Genomic DNA, 10,044 nt, shown 5'->3' with positions numbered 1-10,044 from the left:
CCTAGGCCCACTGCCAGTCTTCCAGTTCCCTCGCTGGAACTCAACGGCTCTGCAGCAGCAGCTGCTGTACCTGAGACTGTGCCTTGATAAACTGCACTGCCCATCATTGCTCCATCTGCCAGCCCAGAAGTCCTAGCTTCTCTGCCTGCAGCTTTACCAGCACAACATCTGTTCCATTTTGTCCAGCTCCCTTGCTCTCGCACAGGTCACCCCTCAGACCTCCTGCTCTTGACCAAGAGGGTTATGATCCTGGACAAGTGTCCTCAGAGCTGTCCCTGAGGTATGGCGAATCAGGGTGACTGCTCCAGGCCCCGTGCTTTGGGTGGGTTCCTCAGGCCAATGCTATTGGCCAGCGCGGTCAGCCCCAAAAGCAGCTGATTCATCACTTCCACCCTGGGGCCCACACCCCATAGGGACGGCCCTGAGCACCCCATATGTCACAGGGTCCTTGTCAAGCTGGGAGCAGCACTGTCTGGCCTGTTTTCATGGTGGTCTATTCACAAGTACACACAGTCAATTTCTTTTCCTCCATATGCACCTTTAATACTCAGTTTCCAAATATGGCAGGATGTAGCACAGGTATACAGCAGGAGGAGCCTTTCATGCCACTTTCTCTCCTTCACCCAGCTTACCTTGAGTTCCTCCCCACCCCAATTCCTGAATTCTATACCCCCCCCCCCACACACACACCATAAACCAGTTACTCATTAGCCGCCATTGCCACCAGGTGTTAGTAATCCCCACCAGTAACAGGTTGAAAATCAATTAAGACTCTAGCCTTTGCTGTGTTGCAGCAACCTCCAAGAGCAGAGTGCTATAGCCAGCTAGCACTCTGTCACAGGGCCTGAGGTGCCATACTTTAGGCATCTGGGTTTGAAAATTTTGGTCTAAACTTGTAAGGGTTGTGATGACTATGTCAACAAAAGGCTGAGCTCCCAAACTTGCTTGACAGATTTCAAAGGACAAGAACTAAATACTCCTATTGTCAAAAGTGTATATTCTATGCTCTTTTCTTTTCTCCTAAGTCTCTTAGGTAAATCAAAATAAAAATCTACCAAACAAAAACCCAACAAAAAGCCAGGTTTTGCTTTCTTTTTTTTGTGGGAAAAAGTGGAAATTTTTGACTGAAATGCTTTAGGGAAAACATTTTTCATAGAAAAAAATGTTTTGACTGAGGAAGTTCAGCCGGCTCCACAGGTGCTGTTTGCAAGAGCAGTTTGTGCACTCGGGAGCACAGAGACTGCTTGTTCCTGCTTGACCACCTGTCCCCAAAGCACCTCTCCCAGGCATCAGGAAACCATAAGGAGGGCAGGGAGGAGATGTGCTTGCAGCACACCCAGGAGAACAATCTGCCCCATACTAATGTCAGTCTGATTAAAGTCACTAAGGGCAGAAAACCCACCTCCTGTGTTTTCATAGTGCAGGTTTGTGTGTTGAATCCTTAGACGATAACATTGTTCCTATTAGATGAAATGGCTTATTCTGGGTTTCCTTATGAATTTTCCTAGTGGGACTTAATCCTGCACTCATGGTGGGGGAACTGTTTCCCAAAGTACAGTCACTGCATATGTATAATCTGCTGCCAGACTTATCCCCCTAGAGAGTCTGGGCAGAGTTCAAGCAGGGCTGCAGTTTAAAGCCTTAGGAAGACTGTGCCATGACCCAAAGGCAATTGGGTGGAACCCTCACCAGGGAAGCATTATTACATATGTGGGTGTGTCCGTGTCATATATACACAGACACACATGGATAAGGAGATAATTAATCTGATTGAGGTCTAAAAGGCAGTTAATAGCTGAGAATAATCCAAGCAAGTAAGGACTGGGGAAAGGTATTGATTTTGTGTCACACAAATATAGGTAGAATATCTAAGCATTAAATAATGTTCCCAGGGCACTTTTCATTTGTGACCAGCTGAATCAGAAGAGCACAACATATTTAATGATCTGTAGAAGGCAGCCTCCTTTAGGTCAATAATATGTACTTAACCTTTAGGCTTTCCATGTTGTCTGCTTGTCCAGCTGGTTTATGAAGCGTATGTTAAGATGACTGGGGATTTAAGGCAGCGATAACTTGATCTCTCAGACACTGGCTGCTGTTACACATAAATGTTGAACAAATCTATTGCAGAGATTGCTTAGATTTTTCCAGTACAGCCTGCAGCAATTTTTGTTCATGACCAGCCAGACCATTTTATAAGGGATTATGGCTAATAACTTTTATTTATAATATGAACATGAGATTATTTTTATTCTAGTTTTGTTAATTTTAAACCTCATTTATGAACATTAAAACCAAAAGATTATGTCTGTCTCTTTGGACATATATATGCATTTGGGCTGAATTATTTCTAATGTTTTTGCCATCTTACTTTAGCTCCCTCAGATGGCACAAATAACCATTCATAATTATTTAAAGAATAAAATGTGAACCTAATACTGTAAATGAAAAAGTTTCAGTCAACAACAATTAGAGCTCAGTTAAAACAGGATTAATATTTTTGTAATGATCGAAGATAGACTCTATAGCATAAATTAAATTACTTAATTGGCAATTGAAAATTAGCTTTTCTAGTGCTAATGAAAAAATTAGGTCTCTGTTTTGCCTGGCTGTGCAGAGGAGAACCCTGTATACTATTCCAAGGGATTCTGTCCATTTGAAGTGGTCCTAAAATCCTTAAACTGATGCTGTGCAGTAGACAAAGTCTCTCCCTTCCCAAGTTTCGGTGAATCAGTTATTCCAGTGTCAACATTGCTCACAGGAATGATTTAGGGAGGAATGCCCTCATCTTAGTGCATGGGGGGGATGGGATAAATTCTTCCTAGACACTGTCAGAGGAGAAATATTAAAGGTGCGGTGGGACCTACAGGTGATTTCTCCAAGACTGATCTCCATTTCAGATCTAAGAACATAAGAACACCCATCCTGGGCCCATCTAGCCCAGTATCCTGTCTTCTGACAGTCATCAATGCCAGGTGCTTCAGAGGGAATGAACAGAACAGGGCAATTGAGTGATCTATCCTCTATGGTCCAGTCCCAGTTTCTGGCAGTTGGAGGTTTAGGAACATCCAGAGCATGGGGTTTTTTGTTTGTACTATTGCCGAAGAAATGGGCAAGTTTAAGTCAACAACAATCACACCGCAATTAAAACAGGATGAATTTTTTTAATGGTCTAAGGAAGACACTACAGCATAAATAGAGGCCTCAGGCTGACACCAGGGCTTGTTATGCTGGGCACTGTACAAACGGAATGAGAGAGAATCCCTTTCCTGAAAAGCTTACAGTATAAATAGACGCAACAAAGGCGGGAGCTGGAACAAAGAGGGAGATGAAAGCTTGATATCGAATAGTAAAGCAGAACCAGGAATAGAAATCAAGTTACTGGACCCCTGGTCCAGTCCAGCACCTCAACCGCTAGGCAACACTGCCTCCCCTATGCATTTTGTGCATCCTATTGCAACAGCCACCCGTACTGTGTCACTCTCTGTAGTGAGAGACCAATGACTCAGTGAGAAGAGAGACTGGATAACTTAGTTTCTTGGAGAGTGTTCCTTTGGCACAAGGTTGAGTCATATTTACGAGACAACATGGGGAAATCTACTTCTCTTCTGGAGGGCGGGGTGGGAGCATTGTCTAATACTTAAAGCACAGACCTGGTAATCTAAAGATTGGAATTCTATTCCCGGCCCAGCAAGAGACTCACAGTGGGACCTTGGATTGTATGTAGCAGCTGTGGTCCAGTGTGTTGGATCTAAGTTTCAATAATGCGATGGTTCTGATTCAGCTAGAGACTTAACCAAGTGTCTAAATTTAAGCAAATGAGTAATCTCTTTGGCTTCAATGGGACTATTCACCTATGTCAAGTTAGGAAAAAACTTAAATTCTTTGCTGAATCAGGGTTTATACCGGAAGGGAATTGTTACCATGATGTGCTAAATAAACTACTTATACTCTTGCTTTTTAAACCTGCAAACTCTGACTTTTCTCCTTCCCATACCACTACAGCCTAGGGTAACACAGGAGAAAAATCCATCCTTAGATGTAAGCCTGCAGCTCCAGCTGGAATTATTTGAGTGGATGCATCATCATGCAGCTTCCACTGGACTCAGTATGTCCTTACAAATCCCTCTCCTATTCAAAACATTCTGTTATCCTTGTAATATTGACCACCACTTCAAACACTTCCCCTAGATTAAAAGCCCTCTCCCGCCCACCTGCTCTCCCTCTCCCCCATTGGCTGGAATAAGCCCATCACTATTAGCTTCCCGTTTATCAGGAAGTTGTTCCCATTCTCTGGGTTTTTGTTTCGTTTCATTTCCTTGACCATTTTTAGAGTAGTAAGTGGATTTGCCCCATGCACATTGCAAAAGATTAATCACATAGTGGGCAGCCCCTTTGTTACGAGTGTAATGACTGAATCAATTGTCTTGTCTGTGTTTTCAAGTGTTAGTTAATGTTTCTTTTTGGACTCAGTCCAGGTTTTTCCCATTGGAAGTTGTTCACTCTTCATTGGTCTACTCACAAGGAACATTTTCTCCCTGCTGTAATTATTGTAGTCCAGTTGCGTGAAGAATGTCTGCCTCCTCACATTCTTATATCACACATACAAATGTACATAACGGATATTGTTTTACCTGAGTATTCAAGTAGTATTAGATGCCAAAACTGGCACTTCAAATGTAAACATCTTCAAATTTGGGGAGATTCAGGCAGATCAGGGGGCATTCCTTCTCTTGTCGTTTTGGTTGTGGGTTTGGATCTAGAACAGGAAGAGGCCTATTTTCAGGTTCTAGTTTGGCAAAATCTCAGCCCCAGATGATGGCTCTCTCACGCACAGCTGATCTCAGGAGACTGCTGCCTTGTGAGGCAGCAGAACAGTTTATGATTTTTGGTACCTTCAAATCACAAAGCCAAACTTTTAGACGTATCTGCTTCCAAAATAAACTTAGAGCTGGTCAAAAACAAGGGGAAGACTTCAATGGAAACTTTCACTCCCGCCCCTGCCACTTTTTTCCCAAAAATTTGGAAAAGTACATTAAACAGGAAAAATGTCATTGAAATTTTTCCTGGTTTTTTTAATACCAAAATTGTGGTCAGATCTGGATCTGAACACTGTCTCTCTGGCTCATCTCTCATTGGCAATCCCTTGAGATTGAGAATGAGCTTTTTCATGAGTTTTATTTTTTATGGATCCTTCGGTGACTGAGGAGTCTGATCCTTGAGCCACAGGCTCACTGGCAGACGTTGCAGGTTGTGGGCCGCGATTGCTGCCTGACAGTTATCTTTCCTTTCTTTTCTGGTGTTTTTCTGTGACCAGGGCAAGGCAACTTTTCTCAAAAGTGGACATTTCTTCTCTTACAAGTCTTCACCAGTTATCCCTATCCTGGGCTGCTGTCTCCCAGTGTGCGGTGTCAATGCCACATCTCTTGATGTTTATCTTGGGAGTGTGTTTATAGCATTTCTCTTGGCCTCCCTGTTTCCTTTCTCCTTTGGTGAGTTGGGCATAAAGGAGTTGTTTTGATAAGCGTACATAAGGTATGTGCCCACAGTGCCTGCTCCACCTCAGCTGGTGCTGGATCAGGGCCTCAACACTGAAGATATTGGCTTCTGTGAGGAGATTGACATTAGTGCAACAATTCTCCCACTTTATGTTGAGGATCTTCTGAAGAAAATGCTGGTGCTGGCATTCCAGATTTTTCAGGTGTTTTCTATAGATCACCCAAGTCTCACAGCCGGAGAGGAGAGTTGGGATTACCACCATTTTATACATTAAAAGTCTAGTATATGTTCTGATGTTGTGATTGTTGAACATCCGGTGAGACAGTCTGCCAAAGGCAAGGCTGGCACAGTGAATTCTGTGCTGAATCTCGACGTCTATGTCTGTCCTCTGTGGGAGATGACTGCCAAGATAGGCAAAGTATTCTACATTTTCCAGTTCTTCTTTGTTGATGTAGATCTTCCTTGCTGGCTCTGATGGTTGACTGGGGACTGGCTGGTGGAGAACTTTTGTTTTGCCGATGTTTAGCGTTCGCTCTAGGTTTTTGTAAGCTTCAGAGAAGCAATTAAGGGCTGTTTATAGAGCCTCCTTTGAGTGTGCAACTACTGCAAAATCATCTGTGTACTGGAGTTTGGTTATTGTTGCCGATATTACTTTAGTTCTGGCATGGAGCTGAGAAAGGTTGAAGAGGTTGCTGTCAGTCCGATATTGGATGCCAATGCCCTGTGGGAGACGGTCTTGGTTTAATGTTTTCATTGCTGCTAAGAAAATGGAGAAAAGGGAGGGTGCCAGTATACAACCATGTTTTACACCAGTTCAGATGACAAAGGGCTCAGAGGTAGAGCTCCATCCTGGAGGCAGTCATCTGGTCATGGAGGAGTCTTACAATGGTGATAAATTTGCTTGGGCAGCCAAACTTTGACATGATTTTCCACAGAGCCTCGTGGTTGACAGAGTCGAAGGCTTTGGTCAGATTGATAAAGGCCATATACAGTTCCTGGTGTTGTTCTTAACATTTTTACTGGATCTGCTTGGCTACAAAAATCATGGTGGTGGTGCCTTGTGATGGTCTGAAGCCACACTGGGACTCTGGAAGTACTTGCTCTGCAAGAGGCAGCAGTCGATTTGGTAAGATTCTAGCAAGAATCTTCCCAGTGATGGAGAGGAGGGCAATGCCTCAATAGTTGCCGCAGTCAGCCCTGTCTCCCTCTTGGAAAATAGTGATGATGTTAGTTTTATGTAAGTCTGCATGGTTTTCTTCGGTGTGCTAGATTTTGAGAAGCAGCAAGTGAAGCTTGTTAGTGTTTCTCTCCTCACTTTCTCTCCTCACTTTCCGTACTTTGGCTGGCATGCCATCAGGACCTGGTGCATTATTGTTCTTCTTTTGTTTAATTGCTTTACAGACCTCCTCAGGTGTCAGTGGGTTGGCAAGAGTTACCCAGATTGGGTGCTGAGGGATGGAGTCAATTGTGTCAGTTACAGTCGATTCTCGATTTAGAAGCTTTCAATCATGTTCCTTCCAGTGCTCTGTGCTGGATTTGTTATTTTTAAGAAGGGTACTACCATCTTCGGATCTCAGAGGTGTGAGACCACATGAGCTTGGTCCTACAGGATCTTTTTCTCACAAAAAAAGCTCTGCATATTATGTCTGTCAGCGAATGTTTGGATTTCTTTTGCTTTGTCCTCCCACCATTTGTTTTGATTTCTCAGATCCTCCTTTGAACTTCAGCTTTGAGCTGATGGAAGGAGCTCTGCTTCTGATTGGACAGTGGTTGGTTTTGCCGGTCGCAGAAAGCTTTTCTCTTCTGATCCAAAAGGGCTGTAATTTCGATGTTGTTGCTGTCAAACCATCCTGATGGCGGCAGGATGGATTGGCAGGAAGGCCAATGGATTCCTCACAAACCTCATGGATGGTCTGTTTTAGGGCTTCCCAGTCTTCTTCGACACTTGTGTTGGCTCACCTCTATTAACGAGCTAAATGTAGGTCTGATTTTGTACTTCAGTAGAAGACTTCCAAAAGAGACCTTTCTCACAGAGTTTATTATACTACTGAAACAACCCAGAAGGATGATGATTTTCATATATATTTTCTCTTAATCTCATCTCATTTTTATTGGTAACTGCATGTTCTGATTCTGTAAAGCATTCTAGGATACAATTTGGATGAATGATACTGGCAAATTATGCATGGGAATAACTTTACTCACCTTTGTAGTCCCATTGATTTACACATATGCATGAGGTAGTTGCAGGATTGGGCCCTAAAGACGTATTGTGTAATGATGAACTTCCTCTAAAAAAGTTTTCTCACTTGAAGAAAATACTTTACTTTTTTTTAAAAAAAACCTGTCACTGTATAATTAAATGAGAGATAAATGAGAGAGAAAGTAAATAACATTATGTCTAAGCATAGACACAGTGCATGCTCTAGCAGGTTAGGTTTAAAAAATAGCCAATGAAAGGATTTGTATAGCTCCTTGTTGCAAAGTTTTATGTTTTAAGTACAGTACAGCTATGTACCTGCTCTAAATTGGCTGCCATTGTAATTAAAAGTATAAATGTTTCAAGCTGAATACATCCTATTAGTAAGATTTTAGGAAACAAAAATTTAATTTATTCACATTCGATATGGTCTGTAAATGCCACCATTATATGCCTTCCACTGGCCTTTGATTAGCTATGGATTAATAAAACTTTTATACCTTCTTTGTCAGCCTCATTTTGAACTCTGTTTTTGCATACTCTTACTATTAAATAAATGAATTAGTGTCCAGAAATGTGTCATGCATATTACCTAGCAGCAGGAAGCATAATACAGTGGTCAGCTCCCTGGGAGCATTATAAATCCTAACACGCTCAGTAACCTGCTCATGTGGACCTATTAAAAGCTTGATGATTTAGTGAAGCAGTGTTTGTGCTTAACAATGGAATTTTAGTTAATTCAAAACAATGTAAATCATCTCCAATTACAGTATTTGAATATTCACAGGAGCTATACAGGGATATGTACTGTTGCCAGGCAAAAAATAAAGAGGCATTACAAAGGCTTACTGGAGTTTAGCATTCAGAAAGATTTGGTATCCCCACATCAAATGAATGCCAGTGTTTATTGGCACAACTGCTTCGCTCTGTTTAAAAAAAGATGTAGGGAGCCAAAGTGTAGAATAGGCGAAGTGTTTGCTGGGATGAAGGTCTTCTGTGATCCCAAAGGACTCGAATGAGAATGATGAGAGCACTGTTACAGAACCAATTGATGAAGATTACACTGCTGTGGGTATTCAGATAGGGGCACATTTCAAAAGTGACTTAAGGTGGGATTTTCAAAGGTATTTAGACACCTAATGGGATTTTCAAAAACACCTAAGTGTGTGAGTGCCTAGGTGGTTTTAAAAATGCCACTAGATGCTTATCTGCCTCTTCAGGTGCCTAAATATCTTTGAAAAATCTGTCCTGTAAGCACTTAAGAGCCTACGCCTCATTGAAAGTCAATGAGATTTAGGGACTTGCCAGTTCATAAGTCAAATTTTTAAAATGGGGACTTAGGTTCCTAAGTCGCTTAGACACTTTTGAAAATTTACCAACAGGCTATTAAGGAGCTTTATACCTCAGTTCTTAAAACATGAACAGGCATAACTTTTGTGTTTTAAAGATAAGGGGAAGATAAATGTGTGCTTAAAGTTGAGCATGTGGTAAGGGTTTGAAGGTTCTGAACTTTATCCATTAAAGTTTCTTCAATAAACTCAAACTTTTTTTAACTGAAAATGATGCTGAGTCCCTGGGGATAGAATATAATGGGGTTTGGTATTGTTATAGCCAGCATATCTGAAAGTACAATACAACATTGCAAGTTAGATACCAGTAGAAGAGTGACCACATAGGAGAACACAACAGCTTTTATGTGCTTGGCAAGAGCTCATATATGACTTTGGACTTTAGAACCTATTTTCTTGAGAGAGGGAAGATTGGCCAGGCCTGATCTCGTTGTTTGAAGAAGCACCATGTGAGCTTTCAGTTCAAATTACATTGTCAGCAGTACAGCTGGTCAAAACAATTTGAATGGAACATTTTTCCTACAAAAAAGGCTGTTTTATCTAAGCTGAAGCATTTGGTGGGAATGTGTTGATTTCTATGAAATCTGATGGCAAAATTTCAAAAAAAAATTTAAATTAAAACAGTACTTTTCATTTTGACTTTGTTCCATTTCAGTCTGACTTAGATTTGTTTGGACGTATCTTTAAAAATCTTTTAATATATTATATCTGATGTAATTAATGTTTTATGATGTTTTGACATTATTAAAATGAAACATGTGAATATCATAACTAATTCATGGAGATGACAGAACCAAAGCCCATTTCTGTCTAGGGTGCCTTCTGAAAGCATTACCTGGCAGCCTCTGGTCTGTTACATTCTTCCTTTTGAACACTATATTTCTAAGTACAGGATGGCAGGCTGCTGTGCACCAAATCAGTAACAGAACTGAGCCACAGATGGCTTAGATCATCTTCAAGACTATTACAGGTTTTAAAGGGTTTAAAGAATTTCCA

Source organism: Gopherus evgoodei, chromosome 10 (assembly GCF_007399415.2).
Source record: "Gopherus evgoodei ecotype Sinaloan lineage chromosome 10, rGopEvg1_v1.p, whole genome shotgun sequence".
NCBI classification, from domain to species: Eukaryota; Metazoa; Chordata; order Testudines; family Testudinidae; genus Gopherus; species Gopherus evgoodei.
This window is presented reverse-complemented; position numbering follows the sequence as displayed.